General features: G+C 36.7%; 2 long non-coding RNA genes across 14 annotated transcripts in view; one reads left to right on the top strand and one right to left on the bottom strand.

Annotated features, from left to right (window-relative positions):
* LOC147757149 (uncharacterized) overlaps nucleotides 1-23,737 on the top strand; it is a 31,790-nt gene that overhangs the window by 3,966 nt on the left and 4,087 nt on the right. The window contains exon 1 of one of the 2 annotated variants that reach the window (XR_015325210.1): nucleotides 17,694-18,003. The exons of the other annotated variant lie outside the window; for it this stretch is intronic. This is a non-coding gene — a long non-coding RNA (uncharacterized LOC147757149). Of the gene's footprint in view, nucleotides 1-17,693; nucleotides 18,004-23,737 lie in introns of those variants that run through there. 2 annotated transcript variants of the gene reach the window in all.
* Nucleotides 391-22,062, bottom strand: LOC111246187 (uncharacterized). Of its 12 annotated transcripts, XR_015325197.1 has the most exons (9): nucleotides 22,046-22,062; nucleotides 19,376-19,525; nucleotides 16,499-16,572; nucleotides 15,440-16,247; nucleotides 9,887-10,131; nucleotides 5,406-5,569; nucleotides 4,926-5,036; nucleotides 2,778-2,851; nucleotides 391-739 (listed from the first exon to the last, which is right to left on the bottom strand). It is a non-coding gene; the product is annotated as an uncharacterized LOC111246187 (long non-coding RNA). The 12 variants fall into 12 exon arrangements; XR_015325196.1 differs by lacking the exon at nucleotides 2,778-2,851 and having other exon boundaries at nucleotides 22,046-22,061; XR_015325200.1 differs by lacking the exons at nucleotides 2,778-2,851; nucleotides 22,046-22,062 and adding an exon at nucleotides 20,085-21,253 and having other exon boundaries at nucleotides 4,926-5,043; nucleotides 5,406-10,131; nucleotides 15,440-15,536; nucleotides 16,125-16,247.

Consider the following 23,737-nt stretch of genomic DNA (forward strand, 5'->3'; position numbering starts at 1 on the left):
GCTGATGTGCGCCCTAACTGTAGTTCGTGTTTTCCATCATCAAACCAAATGATTTAAAGTTAGCTTCCCTCAGTGTGGGTTTGAGATTTAAAATTTGGCTATAAGTTCTAATTGCTCAAATATTAGAAGAAACAAGCTGCTGGTGGTACCTTGGCTGGATCCAGGGTAAAATTAGATTTCAGTTTTCCGGTTTGGCAGTATAAGCCTGTGATTTACATGGACCAATCTAATTCTGGCCTTACAATAAGCGGGTTATGAGGGTTCAAAATACAAAAGTGGTCATTTTACATGATAAACAAAGTGAAAACCTACCCATCAAGGTTCCCATCTATGTCTATTAACATTTTGATTTTTTTTATAAACACCTAAAAGAAGAAAGCATTTGCATCAGATATTCTTCATGCAGACAGATAATCTCCCTTATGTATTAAAACATTTTACATCAGTAGTAACGAATGAGTTTCTCACTGGACGAAATCGTTTATGTTGCAAAAGCTGTCATTACAAATCGATGTAACTGCTTGAAAATCGCTGAAATTGTTGTAGATGCAATTAGTTTTTAAAGCGGTACGATTCGACCGGTCTAGAGAGATACGAAGACCAGTTTTAAGCCAGAGGGGTCCCGGATTAACTAACAGTTCCACCCGCGACCGTGGAAAATACTTGAACATACTGATACGGCACGACAGCATAAGTCTTGATACTACCATACGGATGGTCTGAACGGCAAACTCGTAACCTGTGAAGATACAAATTAAAAAACGATCAAGAAATAGTAAATCGTCGACATCGTATTGTAGTATTCGCGAACATCAAGAACGCTGGTTCGTAATTTCCAAATATACTGATACTCTAATCGCGTGTCAATTTAAAATTTAAAAAAAAAAAATTAAAAAATAACTTTTTTCTCAATATAGAATTCGCTCTTTCAGCAGTTCATTTGATGACTACTTAAGTGATATCCCCACAGAAATTGTTATTCAATCTAAGGGTAATGTGGGCAACGAATTAATGCTGATGAGCCCTTATGCCTTGGTGTTGTTTGTGCACATAAATGAAGTTTGCCTACTCGATTTTAGAATTCGAATTGCTTGTGGTTTACATTAACAGTTTAGCTCAGATGCACCCCTTTTTTCATTGCTCGTTATCTTGTTTTCCCTATCATATAATGGAGAATATTGAAAGGAGCAGAAGTGCTGTATATGAGAGATGCATGAATCGCGTTACGTTGATGTGCGATAGGTTTCCGTTGATCTATTTCAGCTTTCTAAAAATCAGGTGAACGACATTACGTAAATAGACATTGATCTTATATTGCACTTCATGGCGGCTTGTTTCATTGTGTTATTATGCTATATGATATAACAACGAGATACTAGGTCTACTGGTCTAACAACACGCGGGACCTTTGTATATTGCAATCGCCAAATCATGCCAAAGATTTGCACACCCTGCTCAAAGTAGGTCAACAATTAAACGCTCGCAAGAGTAGCTGAAACTGACGGGCAAGCACAACAAAAGTTACTGCGCATTAGATAATTAACATTAGCAATTCAAGAGTGGCACAAAAGAAACTTCGAGAAAATGACTAATCGCCTAGTACAACACTTTTCGGGCTGGCTACTTTTCCTTACGCCTGTGTCCAGAAGTACCTTTATAGAAGAGAAAAGCCGCTAAGATGCACGGCTCACACGGGCAGGAATAGGGCCTGCTATTCTGAATGAAAAAGACCATAGAGATCATAAGATTTAGGGAGTAAAACAATATCAAAAAACGAGCCAACTTGAAATCCGGAAAAATTTAGGTGTGGGATTAAGTGGGCACTACAGCTACGAAACGCTGGCTAAATCTCGCACTGTTATAAAAAAAAAAACTGCTAGAAACGCGTTTTGGCTTCCGCAAACAAGAGTCACGCAGTAACTCCCTTTTATAAAAATGTTACATACTTAATCGATATATTTTTTCTAAAATAAAACATTAAAATTGATTGAGTAAGTATACAACGGTTTGATTTCCATTATTTAATGTAAATGGAATTAAAATATCACTGCAAGGATAAATAAATAAATATATATTTTTTTTGCAGTACGTTTGAGCTAAAGCTCTTTTATTATTTTGCGTTTAATTTGCTATCCATCGCTTGGTTCCAACTTCTTAACACGTTCGGCAGACAACTATACCAGAAAGGTATATTATATCTCAGTATTTTTAATTTTAACTATATACATATAAAATCCTGACGATGAGGATTCTCATGGTTGTTATGTCCTGTCACAGTTTACTATTGATTTTGCCTCGAATTTATGCTCTAAAAGGTGAAAAAAATTATCTAAAAAAGTCAGAAAGATTGTAAGACATAGAGGACAGCAATTTGAAATTATATAGCTTAAAATATAACTAAACTGTATTAAATTTTGAGAGTACAAGCAATTTCACGGTCGCTAGTCATTATAGGTGCGTGTTTCCTATTTACAAGGGGCAACCTTAATACATTGTTTGTTTTGTCGTGTTTTTAACTCTGATCGTAGTTTCAAGCCTATATATTATAAAACGAACCTAGCTTTCAAATGCGTTCAAGGTCTTCATTGAAGGGAATAATATCGCTAGTTGCTAACACGTCATGGGAGGGGGGCGAAGGTGGTTTCAACTACGAAAAAATTAAATTTTTATGCATTTACTACTCTACTTGCTGTGCCAACAGAGCTGTTAATTAAATTTAGATACTATGCATTTCAACTACACTGAGCTGATGAAATAATAAATGTGAAATCACCAACCTAGACAGTTTCTAGGACCGAATCGAAAAGGAAGCTATAGTGTGCGGCCTGAAATGAATCGGTCGGGGTTGAACCTAAACAGTACAGAGAAATATTTAGCTTAGTGAGTATACATTCAACAAACTGTTAATAAAATTATTAAACAAGTTGTACAGTATTAAAAACAAAAATCAGGATACATGTACATGTGAAATTTGCGTCATAAAATAGTAAGTACATTCACTTTTAAACTGTGACTTAACATATATATTAGTTATCTATGCAAAAACACCATTACGGTATAGCGTATCATTTAGATGTATCCGCCGCTCAAGGTAGTCTATATTCCTATATCGTTAATTATAGTACTGATGTATTCGGTGCGCCGACTTCAGCGCTATGTGTTAGTATTGAAAACAATCTCTGCGGAACCGAGAGACTTATCTTAAATTTGCAACAGCTATCATGCGCCAAACGACTGACTTTGTGTGATTAATTGTGAAACGGCAGTATGATGCAATGACGGGAATGCAGTCATTATCGTCACAAATTAGTCCGTTCTTAGTGTGGGCGCGGCCTATGAACGGGGGCTGTTTATATGCTGGATGTTGAATATAATGTACGAATCCGTTTGGAGGTTTTATGAGCCAGCAGTTCTTTATTACATTACGTGAAAATATGCAATAGCACCTTTTGTTGCTTTTGGAAGGCCAAAATAGCATGTTTCAGTTAATTTGACATATGATTTCCCTTAGTTATGCATTTATATGTGAGCGGTACGGATATGTGAGCCCATGTTGGCCCAACAATGAGCAGGTGACGTTAATTTGCTTCTTATTGTTTTGTTTAACGTAGGCGAAGTAGGCCATGGCAATCTACTCGGTAGCTAGCTGATCTACGTTTTCTGACACCACAAGTACATTAAGAATCTCGTTAAAAAGACAAAGATTTTAAAGAGGGTTCAAGCCAGGGGTCAGTTACGTCATGGGCAAAAAAATAACCTGTACCCAGCTGTGTGTATGCCCTTGTGTCCCGTTTTAGTGCATGCCGTTCGTGTGTTTTTAAAATCAACAGAAACGAGCAACTGTAGACTTTGGTACAAAGATTACCTTTAAACCTAAAGTAATTACTCTCAAGACAAACTTTGCGGAACGGAGTGTTGAATAAGAATTATATAGGAGACATATATTTGGTGAAGAACATAATCAACGTTTTAACAATTGTTTTCGCACCTCGTCAATCGTAGACGGATGTTTCATAAATTTAGATAACATAATGGTTTTATACAAGCGAATACATAATCACTATGTTTTACCACAAAACATTGATCAATTGTGTTTAAAAATATGGGGCATGGTTATGGACGCTTATATCAAAAGATCCCGAGTCAAAATCAGTAGCTTCATTCTCAAACCGATTTTTTTTTATTTGAAAACTGCCTGCTTTTGCCCATATTCGTCAGACACTTTTAAGCGTATTGTTCGCGGTTTTGATATCTGGATGACAGCGGATCACCAAACCGTCTGCGTACTTTATTTAATTACAAGAATTATTTACTTTAGTTAAATATTGAGGCGGAAAGGGTCAATGCAACTTGAAATTATCAATTTTTACGCGAAACAACAAGTCGACTGCTAGATATTGTAAAGCTGAAAAATATATGTTTAAGTGACACAGTTGCTTAGGATCTAATGTAACACTCGATCAAAGCATTCCTTTGATCGAAAGAAACACAGCAGTATGGTCTTTATGTACTCTAAATAGCCCAAGTCATTTTCAACATGTGCGTATCAGCAAAGCAATCGGCGATGCATCCATGCTGACCGAGACCGAAACGTTGACGTTTGTACGACATGTAAAGCACCACATTTTTTTTTCTGCACTTGCATACTGGATGGTAGTTCCTTAGATTTACTTTCCAACATTTTTTGAATACCGGTCTAGCTATGCTTCAGCAAAGAAAGTCTCATCAACTCAAGAGGCGAAAATTACATTAAAATATGCAGCAAAAAAAAAAGCAAAATTCTCGTAAATTGTAAGTGGAATATTATCGGATGCAAAAGTTGCCTTTGCTATAAATTGAGACAGTTTTTCGTTGAATATGACATAACTGTATGTGTCTACCATTATTTACCTTAGTTATTTTCCGTCAAAAATCACTGTACTTACGTTTCAGATTCGGCCCAAAGATCTTCTTTATAGTGTGACTTTTTAATTTAGGACATCACTATAAGACCAGCTGGAATGCGAATCTTTTTTTGAAGATCGACAAATTCGAATCTGAAAGCTTCCCACAAAAGCACTTTATTAATAATAAATTAGTTTAATATTAAAAAAAAAAACTGTATTTAAAAAAAATAAAAAGTTGGTAAAAAAAGAGATTTAAAAATTATGTTTATCATCAAAGCTAAAACAAAAGTATATACCACATTGTCAATCATCGTTAGTGATTATATTTGAGCATCCTGAGTATCGCTGAACATTCGCTTGTTTTAAAATAACCGTATCTTTTAAAAAAGATTATTTAAAAATATATATAAAATAATCAAATTCTCTCAAAGAGAATATTCGTATTTCGATTCTTTGAAAACATCATGCAACTTTTATAAATGAAAGTGGTTTGCATAAGATCATTATAATTAAACTAACATGTAAACTGGTGGATACATTCGGAGGGTCTCCTTAATTACCGCGTTCAAATATTTGCAGCCTTCCAGCCTTTTCGGGTCATGCGAGACGTCGCTGTTTGAGCTGGCTTCTTGTAGCTCTTTACGAAGGCTCGAGTGGTATATATAGTGGGAATCGGAATGAGTCTGGAAAAATGGGAAAATTTTAACAAAACAGCAAAACAACTAAGAAGTTCAGATTCGAGCAGTTTGGTGCAATCCAAGGATTTATCTGAACTTGAAAATCAGAAGCAATTAAGTCTGGTTACAGTTTAAATCAGATTTGCTTGGATACAACCCATGTTAGTCAATAACTGAAAAAGGGCAACAGACAGCAAGACTACGAGTTAACAAGATTACGGCGCCAGCAGAAGTAGAACAGTTTAATAACAGCGAAACATTTTTCGATTTTACATACAAGCTACAGTTTGCTTAAGCTGAATGCCTCTCACAAATAAACGGCCTTTTTGAAACGAGTGTAAGTTATTCAAGTTATGAATTGTCACTACACATAAACATACAATCACCTAGAACCGTCAACATCAAAATGCAACTTACTGGTCAAGCACATTATGTAAAATACTACAATCATCAAACATGGCGAAATGATAATATATGTATTCATTTGCTTCTATACTTATCTTATTCTAGCGTTTGATGCTTTCGAGACAATCACCATGCAGTTCTTTTCGCACACAGGTCTTTTCCTGTGATTCCTTACCCAAGGGCGAATTAAGCTTCCGATTCGTTTCACAAACGAGGCCAAGGCCAACAATGAAACTTTTAAAAGCGATAGTAAGTTACATAATTTTTATACATAATTATGTACTATATCAATATATAGCTTCAACAACAACTCAATTTGTATACATACCCATTCTTATAGTTGATAAGTACGTGCATAAAGCGATTTTTCGTTTAGATATATATATATATATATATATATATATATATATATATATATATATATGTATATATATCTAAACGAACATTACCTCGAGCTGTTTAGCGTGAAATCTAACAAACTTTTTCCCTTAACTTTTGTGCGTTTCTTTCTACCGTTTACATTTTGTCTGGGTTCGTGTTTTATCCCATTGACCGACACTATCTTCTTCATTACCTCCTCGTTGAAAAGTATACAATAGAGAAAATTATTTTATATGAAACGGAAATTTTAATGTGTGACAAAGTTTGCAGAAATTTACATCGTGGTTTTATATGCAGGGTGATGGAAAAGTAGATTTATAGGGACAGATTTACATCTAGAATAAGGGAAAAAGCAGACTTAAATTGTAAAAGCACGTTTTAAATTAAAACAGAAAATGCGGCTGAAGAAAATATGGAGAAGCTAGGGTCTTTTGTACATAGCCTTTTGGAGGCTCTCACTGGTGATATCCTTCCACCTTATCTGAATGAAACTTCGCCACTTCCTGCAGTTGAGATCGTTTACATACGAGGTTGCCCGCATAACCACTTTTTATTTAAAACTGGCTTTTGGTTTATTTCCCAAGCCAGCGATCTTTTGGAACTAACCATGTCTACAGCTACTCCAGCTATTGATCGAGAAGCGCACAGGAGTGAAGCTCTAAATCGGAGTGCTCTAGGAGAAAAACGACCTTTGATCAGCAAAAACAAATCGCTTTTTATCAACGACGGTTTATACGAAATTTTGTGTAGATTGTGAGTCCTTTACATGCTTTGATCAGTAGCGACTTCTTTGGGAGTCCGATAATCAGTTCCAAGATCCAAGATACCGAATTAGTTAAGCCTAAGGCAATGAATAAGCTGGTCCTGTGTCGTTTCTTGTACCATATGGAAACAAGGTTACAAGGAAACAAGGGTAGCCGGGCCGCAGTGAGGTTGATGTTGGTATAAGTTGGATGAGGGCGCAGGCAAGTATTTTCTCTGAGAGGAAGCGGTTGCCAGTGAAGTAGGCTGTTGGGAAACCGAAGTTTTAATTTTAAAAACATTTTTATTTACAGAAAGAAAACAAAGCGTGTGACACACGAAAAGCCATTATGAAGCACACTGTATAGAATATAGCATGGGAGAATACCGGTATGATGTGTTCATTGGACCTCTTACATTGTTTGCATACATAGCTATTGTTGGTAACAGATTTCCGCGGAATGGTTTTACGCACTACGGTACATTTACTATTTATTTTATTGTATTTGATTATTAGCTTTGACGCTTTTGACTTAGGTTGCATGAGATGATTCCCACATCGGAACCAGTCAAAAAATATTAAAAAATTTTGCAAATTATGGTTCTATACAAATGAATATATGCATTATTATTATGCTTTGTAGAAATATCTGACAATTGTGTTTAAAAAGATTCTGGACGTATTTGCATGGGCATTACCTTAGAGTAGTGCCCGACAGCACTGCATTGAGATTTTCATTGAAATCGTCTAATAAAAAGGGCATTGCAAAAAATGCACTCGCGACTTCACGCAGATGCCTTGTCGTGGCTGACCGTGTTGCTGGTAAGGTAGAGCGATCCCAAGCCTTTTCAATTTTAACGCGAATACCTTTGTCTAGTGCCCTTCCTGAAACGTCCTTTTGAGGGTCTAGATTTGATGAGCCGTCAAGAAGCTCGCGAGCAAGACTTTCTATGTTTTAGTGATGGTCGATTATTGTAATAGATTTATCTGATTCATGATGGTTCAGCAGCCAACATCTTGTCGCAGACAGTAACTAGCTACCTCACACCAGAACGTATTTCTGATCCACTGGAATAGTTGCTGGACACCAAAAATGTAACGGCTTGGGCGAGGATGTAGTTCGGCCGGTTGCAGATAGGCCAGGCTTTCCAGAAATGAAGAGCCGCAGCTTGCTACGAGATGCGCTGCACGGAGTGACCCATTCCTTCAACGTTTCTAGCATCTCCATTTTAGGCTAAACTCCATATTAGTTGCTTTCTTGTTATTGGCTAGTACCCCAAAGGACTTCCCATAAATGGGACGCAAGACTTGCACATACTACGGAGTTGCACCAGCGGGAACACCGCCATGTCCGAGATCGGCAGCAGGAAAGCGAAAGCATGCATTGAGTTCGGCATTGTTGGCAAACTGAAGCAAGGCTTTCATTTTTTAAACCTGTTAGTAAAACTATACCGGGGGTCTCAATGCGAAAATAGAGCGGCCAGAGACAGAAAGCGAGAGCAACAAGGATGGAATATTTCGAGGAGCGAAAAACTGTCGTATTCCCTTTTTTCTTCTTTTTGATATAAGACCGTCAACTATAAAAACTGACGGGCTGTTGCTGACGAGGCTGAGAGGGTCACCGGCGTTCTAAGCCGAGCAATAAGAAGTTTAGAAAACCGCGTTAGGGCTGCGAAAGGGCAAGCCATGCCGGACTGATGCGTTCGCGTATCCTGAATAAGCCATCACTTTAAGAGGACAGATTACGTCACACTGGGTCCGAAATATGTGAAATGCAGTTGACCACAGAGTCAGCCACAGCCAAGGCAAATGAAACTGAACGATACAGAAGGTTACATGAGCAAGCCCTATTAATCAGAGAACTACTTGCAGATAGCTGCGCTTTGTTTTGCGGGCCCACACGTCCGGTTATGTTCTTATAAGTTCAATAGTTTTAGACATGACACCTGGCCCACAAAAACCAACATAAAAATCTATGCCTTCAAAGTATGGATTTTCATCAATATACAAGGGTATATATCAGTGTATAAAACACGTATCGAACCCGTCGCCTAATGCGTATTACTTTTTTAGCAGAATAATCCCGATGGTACCCTCACGGTAACAATTTCCAGAAGAGAATATGGCAGCATTCGATGAAGCCGCATTATTTGAAGCATCTAATTGCACCGCGCAAGTAAACGACACACTGTATTGCCTACCTACTTACGAAGGCGTTATTATTTGCGTTTATTATTATATTATATTATAAGGCGTTATTAACAGCGATCTAAGTCGCGTGAGACGAACGCGCTCGTAGAGTTCACTCGATGATACGGAGGAAAAATTGTACAACTAAACCTGGACGTTTTCCTAACGCCAAATGAAAATATCTAGAGACGGCACGTACAGCAACCGCCATTTTATGTTGGGATTTGCTATACATTAATTCTATAGCAGCTGTTGTTGAATCAAAAATTGTTAGAATTAGATGGTCACGTGTGTAAAATGTGTAGAAATGTGTGCGTCAAGAAATGTAGTAATGTTGGATGTATATTCAGGTTGGCAGAGTTCAATCAGTTCGCATGATACACATATCTACTTCATTCACATTTTCACTCTTTTCGTGTAGTTAACATAACCCATTGTAGTAATAATGGACGCACTATCTGTTAAATATTTTTTTAGCGATTCTAAAGCGGTTACTGCATACATACTACAATAACATATTTTGATGTAACAACTAATAAATTTATCATATTTGAATGAACGTGTAAGTATGATAAAAAAAAAAGATGCAGTTGTATAGTACAAACAAAGATGCTGTGATGTCTGATTACTCCTGTAAGACTCAGGGTAGGCTCCATTTGATCCTGGACAGAGTGTAATAACTGATTGTTACGGGTTATGGGTACGTCAAGCCGAGTGCAGAGCTACAGATGACGTCGAGTGAGAAAGTATTAGGCAACGCCGAGCTGTCGAATTCCCGTTGAGCATCACTGCATAGGTGCCTCACGTTGGTAATGAACTCATGTAGGCATGACTGAATTACTGGAAATAGCTGTCGGTAAAATAAAGAGTGTGTTATTTATGTTATATATAGAAACAGAATAATATATAATATTCAGGATGTATCTAAACAGTTTGACAACGTCCAAAATATATACACATACGATATATACGTACATTGTATTAATATAATCTATATCAAATGTAACAAATTAATCTATGAGTAAATATACGTCTCTCTGCGGCTATATAAAGACGGAGCAAATCGCTGCGAAGCGCTTGTTGCTACGAGTTAATTTTGATGGCAGCAATGGAATAGGTGGCGATATCGCCGAAGTGTTCGAAGAGTTGGTAGCATTATATATGCGGGGAGGCGTAGTCGAAAGCATTTTAGCTTGCACAAGGCTGCAATGTGTGCTGGTTTGCGAGAGAGAATTAAGAAAGTAAAGCGCTTTCTGCTCCGTTGCTCAGGGATCTCCGAATCCCTATATCCGAAACTATTCTTGTCACAAGCCTCTTTTCTGTGCTAATCTGAAAGCAGTTCCTATAGACCATGATGGAGCAGTCTAGAAAGTCCATTTCGTAATACGCATGATACCCACTCCAATAGTAGCAACTTAAGATCTGACAATGTAGTATCATCTTAACGACTGTAGCAAGAATTTTTGTGGCCTGTTTTTGCGCCCCACGCCGACGACATACCAAACTACCGAACTGAATATATGTAGATCTTTCCTGTTAGAGTCTGTATCTGTATAGACTTGGACGGACCTTAATTACTCCTCTTGGCCCTACCCCTAAAAATATTAGTAATGGTACTAAACTATAATACGTTTGAAAGTTAACGTCATCTCACAAAACGTGTTATACATTTCAATTATAAAAAATACGAACAACTGATCGATAATAACACATTTACTTATGTTGGTAATTTGAAAAGTTTCAAAATATGCATCAAGTTATTCGGTAAGCACCGACCACAACCCGAGCGCCGTTTATCTAACATATCTACTATAGCTAATGAAATTCACTGGATCTATTATTGACAATTCACTACAGATCCCACGTTTCCTTTCCAAAATGCACATTTGACAATGTTCTCAAATGCCATGCGGAGAATGCGATATTCACTATTAACCTATAATGATTTTTCCAAATGACACAAAAAAGCTCGATGGTCTGCGTAGCAGACAAATGCACGGGGCATAGTTTGACTCACACTGACGTCTAACCATTTATGAGCTGAATTTTACTTGGACTTGTCGAATGTCAAAACATACAAAATAAAAAAAAAATTGTAGTTCGTGAGCATATTAAATTATTCGGAAACATATTCGCATTCACACGCTAGACCGGTTCACATAAGGAACACAACACAGAAATGCTGAATGCATTTCTTATGGATGCTTCTTATAGAATTTTTCTTCCAGCCACGTTATGAGTCGTTGATCTATTTTGAAAATAAGGTCACGAATGTGATTCTCCAGTAAGGGAGAAGGTGAAAATTCATAATCACAAGATGAGAAAATAAACAGATGTAAAACACTTTCCATTCTAAGTGCAAAAGGGCAACTTTGGCAATGTTTGCCATGCGTGACTCCGTGTTGTTATGGAGCAGGATAACTTGAACTCGCTTCTTTTCTCGATCTTTTTCTTGAATAGCCCGAGTGACTGAACATAATAGGCTAAATAAATGTGCCGCTCAACTGCCTGGCACGTAGGAAGCAATTCCTAATAAATCAGGCTATTGCAATTCCAGCGCACGCAAAGCATAATATTTTCTGGACGAACATCTAGGTAAAAACTGAGCTCTGACTTTTTTTAAAGCTACTTCTCATCATTGGTCACAATTCCGCGCAAAAATTAACAAATATAGCCGGATGACGTTTGCCACCATGCAACGTTAAATGCTAATTTCTTGTTGGATTTAGAAAATTCATGAAGTCATTTCTATCGAAATCCAAGTGGGTTATCGACGGTCTTATAGCTGCAGTTTATCTTTTCGCTCATTTTCTGAGTTTCGTGTTACCCGCATGCTTTTAGAGGTGCTTTTATGGCACTCGGACGATTGGCCAGAGCAAGTGGATCTTCTCAATTCTGAATACTTGAGCAATTCTTATACCCTTATATATATGTGAGGCAAATTTCTTGGGCTATTTCAACAGACTCCTGGCTTCGACGAAATCTTCAAGTTTTGTCGAGCATTCATAACATAATACCCTTACAGCTGTAGTGGGCAGTCACGGCGCTTCCCGACAGTATATCAGAACAAACTGACAAGTAAAGGGAACTGGAAAGGAATGATTTCGAACAAGAAACAGGAAATCTTATTGCCTCTCTATGTGTCCACATGCGCACAGATTGTTTCTTGCAATGCGCTTACGATCGATTTTAAAACGAGTAGCATATCATTGTGATAAAACACAAGCTAGTATAATAACACTTAACGCCAAGTTAACAGTACAATTCCAAAACATCTGACTTTGCAAGACACCATAAAGTCTCATTAATTCAAAGAATTTACAAAATGGCTACCATATAATACCATAAAGTGTTACAATTACAAGTAAGGTTCAATTAAAAGTATAAAGTGGGACTAACAATAGCAAACTGATTTAATATTTCTGGAATGGAGAACAAGAGTAGGCTTTTGTACTTATTTTCATTCTTACAATAACACAATAGATAGGCTTTAATTCGCATTATGCACGGAAAATAATATCAACCAAATATCCTCCCAATCACTGATCGCATGACTCGATCCATCTACTTTTGAATCTCGACTCTGCGTTATCTGAAGTGCATTAAGCACTTTACGAGAACATTGTTTTAGGTCGTAGATGGATTTTGGTGCCGTTCGATACGCTTTATCTTTTACATAGCGCCAGAAAGGAATCGATAAAGGCCAAGTCTCCATGCAATGAAATCAGCCGGCCTGAGACCATGGTTCCAATAAGACCACATCTTGATAGAACCGAAAATCAGTTGCATTCAATTCGGTCCACCGAAAAATCAGCAACAGACAATCGTTATCGTTCTAGCTTTACGTGTAAGTGAGGTAGTTTCTTTGAATTTTGTACACTTTCTTTGAATGTAACACTTGCTCAGTATCATCATAACGGATTTTCCATTTCAATGGTAAGTCTTTACAAAAAGACAACGCTGCTCTACCCTATATTGCTCCATTAAAGTGAACTATTATTCTTATCGCACGACAGCTTTTTCTTGGTGACAGACACAAAGAAGGGAAACGAAACTTCTTAGTTAATCGTAAAGTGTAAAAGTTGTTCCGCTCGTGACATGTTTAATCTCAAGATATACCGTTAGCTGATTGCCCACGGATTGAATCTGTTGCAATGTCGTTGTCGGATATAGTTCTACCATCGACGAACATCTCAAGGCATTTAGCCGAATTCTAGTAGGCGTCAATCGACTTCTGGATCTTCTATCTGGGAGTTTTTTTTTTACAAATGCTTACCATAAAGCATTTGCATAAATATACTGAATGCAGACATAGACAGTTAATACGTTTCGATCGACGGGAGGAGAGAGGTTATGTTTTTAATTTTTTTTCTGTTTCAGCTTTGTCGATAGGTCGTTCCTTATTTCAACGTAGCTGGAGTGGAAAAACTCCAATCTGCCTAAAGGGATTAACCGTTCGATACGGACAACTACAGGAGGGTTGGAGTTAGTTTGTCTGTATAAGGATTTATCATTCTGAAGTATACTGACGTTGTCAGATAACAGGAGTGAGGACCTAAATATCTGACGAGTGTAACAGACCATCTGGTTTTGTTGTATTGAATTGCCAGTCTCTCATGATGGGGCACACTTATTACGGATGCCGAACAAACCGTTCTGCGGGACGGGTGTAATTGATCAGTTATACCTGCGGCGGCTGCAATCACAAAAAAAGATCCTTCGTAACCTTTTTAAACTTTACACACAATGTAACAGAATATGTTTTTCCATTTCCATCTCCTCCACTGACAAAAAGCAGTCGGGCACTTATTATGATCTTCCCAAGAATTGCATGTTGCTCTTCACTAGTGTTCATGTTCTTTACCCAACGTCAATATTGCAGGACTATATTTTGACACTTTGGAGTTGGATATTAGAGCTCTTTTGAGTAAGCAAGACTGAAGTCACTGTACAGTTTGCCAATTATTTTTAGTAAACGTTGAATATGGGAAAAGCTCATTTGATGAGATAGACGCGCAGAGCTTCACGGCAGATAAAATCTTTATATAAAACTGATCTTTTAACACGTTCCAAAGTCAACAAGTCACATCAAAATTATGAGTGTGTATTTAATACAAATATCTACAGACTTTGTGGGCAGTTGGCCAATAATCACTGCTTGTTCCATTGCTCCTACCAAGTCTGTGCAGTTTTCCAATATTTTAAACGCTAATCCGGTCTGTTCATAACCATTTTTCTTATAATCTTCAACGATGCATATTTCGTTCATTGATTGTGTTCAAACATGCAGCAGAAGTAGCCAAAGATTGTAACGTTTTGGTTTCCGAGCGTAACTTGATTTTCCACTTTTTAAGAATTTAACTCCATCGACAATGTTTAGGAATACCTACTAAATGGAGTGCGGCTGCAAACATGCTGGCTTTATTTTAGCTAAAGGAAAAATTGAGAGTATTTTTTTTCATTTTCTTGCGATACCTGAGGATGTATTTTTGCAAATGTCGATCCATGTATAGCTAACTCGTTTGCTTCACACAAAGCTTCCAAAGTCAGATGCACCTCCAACATATATATGGAAGGTCTAATAATACGTTGAAAAATTAATTAAACTCTATTGTAAAAAACCTATGTCATATGATTTTTCTCTTTTGTATATAAATCTTTTGATAATATTATATTTACACTATATACTGGAGAGTAAAACACAAACGAAAAATCTGCAAACGGCAAAGTGCGACAAAAAAAGGGGAATTTTTTAAATATTGCAATGAAGTTTTTATGCTTTGGAAGTTATAAAATATAAGTTAATTATATGCTTTTTCAAATATACACTGCTATATCAATATATGTAGACAAAAAACAATTGCACACGAAAAATCTCTTTTAGCTACCATAGCTAATAAACCATAGGGATGTGCGACATCTTAAAAATACCATAAATTAAAAAATATTCAAAAATCCAAAAAACACAAAATAACATTATATATATATATATATATATATTAACGTTATTTTCAACTTGAATTGTATTGGATTATAATGATAATAACTAATCCGATATTATGAACAACTTTTTCCTATTTTCTTAAATCAATATAAATATATTTATTTGGTTGTAAATTAACTATAACCTAAATTAACGGATAACTTATATCACTTACCTATATGTAGGTACACTTTTTGAAGTCTTCGACGAGTCATGCTGAAGAATAGCTGGATCCGAGACCACTAGCACAGGATTTTTATCGTAAAACCATCCTACTTAGAACAAGTAAATAAATGCGTGTACCGTCATTTACTAGGCTTTACAAAGAGGGAGCTCAAAGGAATACTCAACACTGTAAGAGACAAACAAAAAATTAAACAGTTGGAGGGTGTATATATTCAGATTAAGAATTTTATGATTTGACTTAAAGGCGTTGCGGTCAAAAATAAACGATCAACATATTCGTTGTGAAGCTTCAGAGAACCACATGTAATAAAATAATAACGATCCAGCTGGGCCAATTCTTAACCCGCTTTCAAACAAATTGCCAAAACGATTTCACCTACGGGCAATATACCGTTGCCCTGGACACCAGAAAGTTCTGTTTCGAAAACCGTACCTAAGCGGAAAAGCGTGTCACAAAGATGAAAAATTTTTCTATTTTCCCAAATTCGCCCAAAACAGTGCAGCTGACTAGCTTTGTCTCGCTTTTCTTCAAAAAAAATCATTATTATAGTTAGGTCGGATTTAACGATACTTTTTTACTTGTCACTCAAATTTGCGAATAATTCCACAGGACATTTAGAAATAGAAAAGCTGTGGTAATTGCTGAAAAATGTAAACATCAAATACTACTAAACTTCCTTCAAAAGGTATCCATATAGTGGGTCAAGCTTCGTCTGGAGACGGAGGGTCCTTAGATGTTAAAAAGCCGTTTAAGAATGACGACGATGGCTTTCCAACGATCACCACTTATCCATATTCTGCAGCGAATAACAAAGTTAGGCATACAAAGAAGTTCTTATTCTTCTGGAGAGGAAAAGTATACATATTGGGAGGAAGAAGAGGTTGTTTGAGATGCTTAGAACACAACCATACACTAAGCAACTGTTAAAGCTTGCAAAACAGTTGATTACAATGTAAGGAAAGACGTTTTTTGAAAAACTCTTCGAGATTAAAAAATCGTTATTAAAAAATAAAAGTCGAAAAGGTATCTCAGAAATTCTCTACGTACCAACATCTATAGAGTTATGAAAGGTCACTGAGCACACGTGGGACACGTAAGTTGGTGTTAAAAGTGCAACATTTCTGGAACAGGAAATCACAAAACTCTCTAAAGTCACAGAGAAGCTAAATGGAACGTACTACATCAGTGTTAACATTTTATGCGGACAGGAAAAGATTTAAGAGACCGCCGCAATTCAAGCAACTTAAGCTTCTTCGGATGTGAAGCTTGACGCAAAGATCGAATATTCGTGAATCCTAGTTAACATGCTTTGATTATTCCAATTATGATATTCCCGATCACACAACAATTCCATTACATTTTCGTTCTAATTATAGTTCCTATTAACAGGCTATAGCAGGAGATGGAGTACTTTGACCTAACACAGAAGACTAATGGAGTTCAGGGTTCTATGCAAATCATTTCATATTCCTATATAGACTCACTTGGAGTCTTTATCACGGTGAGTTACCCATTTCGAGACTCAAAAATGTTGAACTGCAATCAGTAAATATGGTGAATTTTCAATGACAATGCTCCAGTTTCAAACCAGGATATTTTATCGCTGATGAAAACAACCAAGTCGTTTGCTCAATTACGGCACCTTTCTGGTGGCTCTAAAATGAATGAAAAACGATGAAGAATGACTGTAAACAAAAACTACTGTTGACAAGAAAGTGTCTAGAACCTCAGTGAGGCTTTTTTTTTATATATTAAAATTTTATAGATTAAAAGAGTGCACAGGTTGCAGGCAGTATTAAAGTCAGCCTGCAACAACCTCACTTCGAAGAAATATGTTCTCCTTCAGTTTGATCTTCCTTTCTGCCCTATAGATCGATACCAACCTAAAATGAAATTTTTACATCACATATAATATCCATAAGTTTCATAAAAAAATGTTAGACACTATTTGGTTGTGTGAACTCAATGAATTTCAGTGATGTTAATCCATTTGGCCCCGTTAGAGGCTAACAGACGATTAAAAAAGCTAAGTAACAAAAGCGATTAACGCTTGCTTCATTAATTGGCTGACGCATCAAAAACTTAAACGAAAATTTCCTTCGATATTCTTTGCTCGCCCCAATGGTTTACTAGTGAATATCTATGGCAATAAGACTTTATGAGCGATACTGCCAACCTGCGATATGATATTTTAGAAATGAGCTTGCTAAACTGGACAAAGAGCAAAGAAACGTGAAAGCGGGAAAGGGACCTGAAGCTTACTAAAGGTGCAGAGGCGAATTGTACAGATCTACATGGAAAATGACAGATATAACCTAAGGCGTCAAATCCTTGAGAAAGAAAAGAGGAATATCTTCCAAAAGTGAGAAAATGCGATTAATGCCAGTTGGAGAAACACATGTGGATGATCATGTATGGTACTCCATGGTTCTCAAAGCAGTGTCCTAAAGATTTTGGGAGCTAATACTTCTGCTGAAAGTCTGTCAAAAGAAAAGCTTTTATTTTTAAGGATGGATTTGCGCTATCGCCGTATGAACGACATCTCTTACTCTGTAAGTCTTTACATCACTAGAGATATATATGTAATCACGGATCCTTAGAATATCATTAGATCAAGACTTGGAGGGACATGTTCCGTCTTGAATTGATAGTGAGGATAACCGCAATGGACACTTCAATACGTCGTCAGACATAATCGAAGTTCACGCATCTGTGGTAGTTATAGAAGAAGTTGGTGACCAATTTTCGTAGCCAAAGGCGTTTCAGCTGCTTCGGTTACTGTTTTGAGCGCATAGTCTTTCAGAAGCTGACGACATCCGATAGAGTGGTTATAATCAATACTCTAAAAAGTTTCGTAATAAGAGATCAGCATAAAAAGGAAGGCTGACGTGGCAAGGGTTTTGTATGCATACAAGAAAAAGCCAATAGACTAGAGTCTCGAAATCTAGCTGATAACCTGGAGGTACTTTGTATCGATTCTAGGATAATCTCTTGTATCAAAAAAGACTGCTGCATTAGAGTATCATAAAAAGAATTGCTTGAAAGCTATAAGTGTTACATCAGACAACTCATAATCACATTGTTAGCCCTTCTAATGCACTTATATCATCACAGTAGCAATTCGAATAAGTTCCTCCTTCCGCTCCTGTCTTTAACAATAATTTTTCTGAGATGTCAAGCTTCGGCACAAAGGAGTCGGTCAGTTGGTCACTAAAATTCTCTTCTAAGCAACCCGGGCAACTCGCAATTAGCAGACCGTTTTGTCTATTATCGTTAGAACTACTTCAAAGGGTCTGCTCTACAAGTTGATAATCCCCTACTTTCTACGTTACAAAATAAATAGTTCAACGTACAATTGTTCACAGCGGAGCATCATATCGCTTCGAATCTGATTTAATATATAAAGGCCTTTGTTTCTTACTGTTAACTAGGCTTAGGCCGAACGATTGGCTATTAGGCAACACTTATGCATGCGCAAGTTAAATGCTCAAAGGCATATACAGTAATTAAATCCTTTATTAAGTTCTTATTCTAGTTTAAATGTAAATAAAGTATAAATGCAATTAATATTTCTGCTCATGTAAGGATTAAAAAGTGTTTGATTGCATAAAGTGACAGAGCGAATTGCACTGAAAATAAGCAGACATTTCGCTTTTACATTTGAAGCATAAACTGATAAATCTATTGCCCTAAGTTTTTGAGGCAGGGAATGTACGCGACTCATTCATCAGTAAAGTAGTTAAATTAATTGAAAATTAATTTGAAATTTACTAGCAACAGTAAAGGCTTTTAGTTTCGCGGAATAAAACTACCTAGAAATAGATTAGATACTTATATTGGGGTCCCGATGGCAGAAGACCTACTTAAAGGGCCAACGTGTTCTGCTAATATCTGGTGGACACATTAAAGATGAAATACACTCACCTAAGAGCCAAATTTACGGTGCTAATCATTAATGGCCCAAAGGCTGTTTTTAAGATATACCGCGCGAAGATTCCCGAAAAGAATGTTCGGCTTGAGTCCGGGAGTTCCGAGTCGTTGGAAGAACCTAAAATGTTTTCGCTAAAACGACATCTGAAATGGCACAGAATTAACGTGACTTACGCATTTCTTTAGTGTAGTCGCGACACTTAATTGTTGATACTGCTTAAATGTGCAGATACATGATCCATATTTGAAGACTCAATAAAAAATAATGATGGTAGTCATTATAAGTATATATACAGTTTCGAATAAAATGCAATCATTTCATCTTTTTGCTTCTTTAAAAGATAAAATACAGTGGGTTAACAACTTGCACGGCGTTAGTTGAATCGGAAATCTGTTTTCAATGTAACGTATACGTGTCGTTAATGTTTACTTAACTTAAAATAGAAATAAACTGATTGAAATTTGGCGAGCCACCAACTGCTTTACTCTCGACTGTTGTTTACAAGAGACGCTTGGAACGGGCTCTCAAAAGAGATTTGATAAAACACCCTAATAGCTATATTAAAAACAACGATTTTAACCTTAAAGAGCATCAGCACGTCGTATTAGCATACGTGACATTAGCAAAAAAATGGGTTGTACGAAGTAATTTAGTAGAAATTGAAACATGATATACTCTAGATACAGTTTTCACAGTGACTACCTCCGCAAAGCTCTGGAGCGAATAGGCGTCTTCATAGACAAGACGAAGTAAATCTATGTCGCCCACCAGAGGAGAATAAGGAAAAAAAATAGCGTTGTAAAAAAAGTTCTCATATTCTTAAAATGTGTGCCCGTATTGTTCTAATTTTATTAAAGAGGGCGATGCGGTACCCTCAAAACAGTTGTTAAAAAGAGATTACGTATGGTAGTGCGAATTGCAGAGCACCGCTGTAGGGAAGCTTCCAGAGCGCTGACTTTACTGTTTAAGCGATAGAAGCTAGTATATCTGAATAACATAAAAAGAGCTCCTTTTATGACCCATGTGGTTGGTTATTTCAGGTTTTTCTGTCCGCTAGGCAATTTTTGACAACCTATGATGTCATAGTTTAGGTCAAAGTAAGTAATTGGATGGGCAATCTTTAAATGTGACAGTTTGAAACAATATGCTGAACTGTGCACTTAGTACTATTTAAGGAGACGTATGTTTAAATTAATTCAATGAGGTACCTATATTAGTGAAAAGACACCACTGATTTTTTTGGGAAAATATAGCATTTTTTTCTTAAGCCTCGTATATCTAAAGAGACTTCTGACGACGGCTTTTAGGCAACGTATTCTAATCTCAATTTAAAGTGAAAAAGACCAGTGTTGGTGATTTCAGGCTTGTGTCGCAATGATCTATAGCTTGTACCGCCTTTGAAAAAATTTAGTAACTCATATCTCTCTATCTATAAAAAAAATATCTACTCACTAGCTACGAAATACGCAATGACTACGTGTCCTTCTGCCGCTATAACGAGAGACCTGAATATACAAATTGGCAACGAATACGTAGGGCTACTGACCAAATCTGCAAGTAGCTTAGTAAAGTGTATTCTCGGGTATTTTGGCATAAGAAATTCTGATGTTAATGTTCTTATGTACGAATCAACTGTTTTATTGAAATCATTATCATAGTTTCTAATGCGGGCACCCCCATCTTGAATAGTACACGAGGATCCTCAAAAATATTTAGCATGTTTTTTTAAAAACTTTGATAAAATTGTTTCCTCGAACAAGGCAGTGTTTTTCTATATATTACCTTATTTTCGCAGCAGCAGTAGTAGAAAGATATGTAGAATTAATTAAGCAAATCCAAAAAAAGAACTGCTTATTTAATAGTAGATTAAATGATATAGAAACTCATAGTTGTATTTACCTTAAAGCAATAGGTCCAACTGAACTCGTCAATAATACTTATGCATAGATATTGTCTGGCTGTACACACGAAATCGGCGCCTTTCTTTATCGCATGCATTCTGCTGGACATGAGTAATTTATGGCCATGTTTGAAAACGCTACGTCTCTGCTGTTACAATTTTTGCGTTGCAATAACAAAAGTGCATTTCAGTTTTAACAATCTTTACTCTAAGTATAACATTGCATAGATAATTGTCATTTAAAGCATGCCGCATATGATGCACTTGTCACTTTTTCTCACAGCTTGAAAAAACATTTAGCTAGCAATAACGGATTTTATTGCCCTATCTCCTGTGCATCATTTAGTTACTCTAAAGTTTTAGAAGTTTTACGTTCGGTATTGCCTTTAGGCATTTTATCAGAAAACTGGCCACAGTACGAAACGAACCGTGTATTCATGTTCGTGTTCGAACTTAGACCGCAGTGTGTCCCTAAAGTTAGCTAGGAAATACGTTATCAAACGGGGAGCTATCATTTAGTTCCAAACACATTCCAAGTACTGCTTTCTATAAAAAAAAAAAAGGGTGCTTCCGCCATTTGCAAGTTAAAAGCAAAGTAATTCGCATGATCGGTAGTATGAAAATATGGTATGCACTTTTCTTTAGTGTCTATTGTTAAGTTACAGAACATATTAAGAAAACAACAGGACAACAAAGATATTGATAACTGTTATACGGAACGCAAAGCATAAACAATATAAGCAATTAGTGAGCACATGTCAACCTCGCTCGGCTATGGCTGTGTGCAACATCATCTAGGAGCAACCACGTTCGTACAATGCTCCCAGTCTAGAATATGCTGCCTTAAAAATTACTTAGCGGGATTTTTCCAGACGACAGCGTCGCGAGTGGGAGTAATATCAACTCGAAGTAAGAGCATTTGCCTAGTGCGAGTGTCGAGAAAAGGGAAAGCCGCCGATTCTCGCAAGAGGAAAGGGACAGTCTCTCATTGTTTACAAATAAACTGTTACATCTATGGACATCGATATATATATATATTTGTCAAAAAAAAGCCCTCCCGCACAGATAACGTAAAACAATGGAACAAGTGGCTAATTAAAATAGGAAAAACAACGGAAGACATTTGATTCACAGTAGGACCTTATGGGCGAGTATGCTCGAACACCCAGGACGCTGCTACACTGGCATGTACGTCTAAGGAAGAAAGCTTTACAGGAAAATGCACGACCAATTGCAAATCTACCTATGGTCGTTTCTGGAAACTTTGCTTTAAAGTAAACATATGTTTGAATGAGCTTTGGACTCAAGCATACGAAGTCCAGGCAAATTCTCAATACCAGATGAATACTTTGTTAGCAGTTGAGCCTGGTCTGCATAATGTGTTAGTTATTAACCTCGCTGGAAAAATCTCCCTTCCAAAATATTGAACTCGTTAGCAACTGATAGACGCTGGAGACAATTTGTCTAGTTGATATAGTTATATAGTTGATATAGTGATATAAGTTAAGAATGTCGGTCGCTATATGGGAACTGTGGATCATCTATGTGACGGAAATTTTGTAAATGTCCTTAGTTATCCCAAATGTATGGTCTATGTAGAAGTTTTGCGTACCTACGAGAAAATTAAATTTGAAAAACTTGACGACGACACACAAAAGCGTACTCGAAAATCTTCAAATTTCTTCTTCCTCAGAAAAGCAGGTCAGATGTTGAAACCGTGAATCGACACGCGACCATTTACCGAAGCTACCACTTAATCAAGAAGCGAAATCTACAGCCCAGATTTTGACTAATCGTAGGAGCGACGTTTTCTTGCACGATATATTACATTCTATCTACGCACGGTCGAACCATATATTATTTAAAAACCGTACACTTTTTATTAAGATAATTTTCGACGTTTCTTTCCTTAAATATACCAAAAGCAAGTGCATCTGCTTAAAATTTAGCGAATTATCAAAACGAGTGGCAATTATGTTGAATAAAATAGCTAAAATATAAAAATCATTATTATCATATATTATTATTCCTTACGGATTATAAAGACTGGTATAAATTGTTTTGTACCTTGTACTAGAATCATAAGACGAAACGTGCAAGTACTGTTGACTATATCAAGAGTAAATCGGTATCGAGTGCGTCACAATTTGCCACGAGAACGTGCAATTTTCAATCTATTGTCTTCGTTTCATTGAGAAGTTAGGGTTTCTAACACAAGTTGTGCTTCTTGTTTACACCACATAATGCACCTATATAATGCATTGGACCATTCTGTATTTTCAGTTATTTTTCATGAATTATATGTTGTACTAAACGACACATGGAACGATAGAGTCATAAAAAGTAAAACCTGTAATTTTCAATCTGCCAATTTGACATTAATTACAAGCTCGTTAGCTTTGCTGAAAGGCTGAATGATGAAACTCATTTTAAGCTGAATGGGTACGTGAGTAAC

This window comes from Varroa destructor, unplaced genomic scaffold (genome assembly GCF_002443255.2).
Source record: "Varroa destructor unplaced genomic scaffold, Vdes_3.0 BEIS01000003.1, whole genome shotgun sequence".
NCBI lineage: Eukaryota > Metazoa > Arthropoda > Arachnida > Mesostigmata > Varroidae > Varroa > Varroa destructor.